The 2,093-nt window shown below is 48.3% G+C and overlaps 1 long non-coding RNA gene across 1 annotated transcript in view; it reads right to left on the bottom strand.

The window, feature by feature from the left end:
- LOC111726454 overlaps nucleotides 1-2,019 on the bottom strand; it is a 19,824-nt gene extending 17,805 nt beyond the window's left edge. The window contains exon 1 of the long non-coding RNA XR_002774219.1: nucleotides 1,384-2,019. This is a non-coding gene — a long non-coding RNA (uncharacterized LOC111726454). The remainder of the gene's footprint in view (nucleotides 1-1,383) is intronic.
- Nucleotides 2,020-2,093: the final 74 nt, after the last annotated feature.

Genomic DNA, 2,093 nt, shown 5'->3' with positions numbered 1-2,093 from the left:
GGAGCACAGCAGAGGAGAGGGGAAGGAGCACAGAGGGGGAGAGGGGAAGGAGCACAGAGGGGGAGAGATGAGGAGCATGGCTGAGGAGAGGGAAGGAGCATGGTGGAGAAGAGCAGGTCAGAGAAGCCTTGCCGCCTCCACTCCCAGAATCCCTGGCTTGGCACACTATACTGCACCATTGGAGATCTGAGTTCAGGACGTCGGTCAGATTCCAGCCCAACCAAACTCTGCAGGTTGAACTGGTTACTAAGCCTTCCTAAGCTTCAGTCTACCTGTGACTTTACTTCTCTGCTGTGAAACAGCAGAGACAATCATTACATTGCCTTCATAAGGTTTCAGTGAGGACTAAATGAGATGATGTCCATGAAGTGACCGGCAGAGTGCCAGACATACTGAACACTTAAAAAGTGTTAGTTTTCTCCAATATTTCTCGAGTGCAGTCTGGTTGAAATTCAAGCAGATTTGAGTTTCAACTCATTCCAATTCAGCCCCACATTGTCCAGCCTTGACATATCGCTTAGAGCTTCAGGCTCTCTGAGTGCAAAATGGGGGTGCTAAGGGCCCCCAGTGCAGGGTTAGAGGGAGGAGGAGTTGAGCACTGTGGCTAGTGCACGGTCAGTGCTCACTGAAGCCTAGCCCGACAGGAACTCGCCGTCCACACCACAAGCCCCGCTCTTCTCCTTCAATGAGGACGTTCCCTCTCCCACCCAGCTGTGTGTGCCCCGTTCTCTGTCATTCTTTCGTTCCTGTAGGGCAGTGGGTTGAGGGAGGGGAGAACAAAGGTGGCTGCCGCGACTCCCTCCCTGGGTACGAGTCAGCCTCCCTGAATCTGTTTTCACGTGTAGTATGCGAATCTCACCTCACTAGCTGGCTGTAGGGTTAATAGAGAGCACGGGTAGTAAGGAGCCGGCACACAGAGCATTCCAGGTGTTCCACTGAACAGCCTGCTCTCCAGTCCACTGCCCTCTCCTGTCTATCTGTGCAGACATTTTCCACCCTTCACCTAAAAACCCCACTCTCAGTCTGGAAGCTGTCCCTGGTGGCTCTGACCCGGCCTGACCCGACAAGTTGTATTATATACTGCTGTTCTTATGTGGCAGACTCTGTAAATCAGTCTTGTCTCTCCCATTGGATCTATTAATCTTAACCTCTTCTGAATCATGGACCCCTCTAAGAATCTGATATTTCCTTGACTCTCTCCTCAAAGATATGCACACTCACACGTGAAAATCTGCAAACATTTTCAAGACACTAACATCCCCTGAGACCTCTAACCTTGATTATGATCTCCCTGAGGGCAGTGACTGTGTGGTGCTTTATATCTTTGGGGCGTAGGGTAAGGAGGGTGCCGTGAAGACCAGCTGACAGCCTGAGTAACCTTACCCCCAGAAGCTGAGTGGTGGTGGCAGGATGGAGTAGGATGGGGACCGTGGCAGAGAGTGGGAACTCCTCAGTACATCTCAGGCTTTAAGTTTTCCAAAGCACAGTGACTTGAAGCTTCACTGTGATTCCTAAGGACAGAAAACAAGTATTGAAGGAGTAATTAGAGACATGGAAAAATAACTGTGGAAATAGTTAATTGCGATAGCACAGGTGTGTGCAGTCCACAGAAGCCGAACGAATACCCTCACTTCTCACCATCAGACCCCGATTTATGACTTTCCCTGCCCGTGGCAGCCCCTCACTTCCCCATAAGACACTGATTGCTTAGTTTGACTATTTCCCACTAAAGACCTTTCAGTGTTGGATGAACGCTTGTCTCTACTCATGCAAAACTCTGTGACCGTGGGTGAAATCCCCTGTCCTTGTGGTCTTTGCTCTTCATACAATTTCGTGATTTCTCCGAGTCTTAACTCTGAATGATTCTCAGATACTGCAATGATTTGTGGCTGAAATGAAGGATTTTCTAAAACCTTTGTTGTCATACACAGTAAATACACGTAGAATGGCGAGAAGGGATGCATTTCGGTGGTTCGACTAACCGATTAAATGAGAGTTGCCGTATTTACCCTACAAAGTTTTCTGACTATCCTACAAAACATATTTAACACTAGAAGATAATGAATATAAGCTTTAATTCTTTTATGGTTCAA

The sequence above is a fragment of the Otolemur garnettii genome, unplaced genomic scaffold, assembly GCF_000181295.1.
Source record: "Otolemur garnettii isolate 467f Iridium unplaced genomic scaffold, OtoGar3 scaffold00066, whole genome shotgun sequence".
In the NCBI taxonomy this organism is placed as follows: Eukaryota; Metazoa; Chordata; class Mammalia; order Primates; family Galagidae; genus Otolemur; species Otolemur garnettii.
Note: the sequence above shows the minus strand (reverse complement) of the source record. Positions and strands in the feature narration are given on the sequence as shown.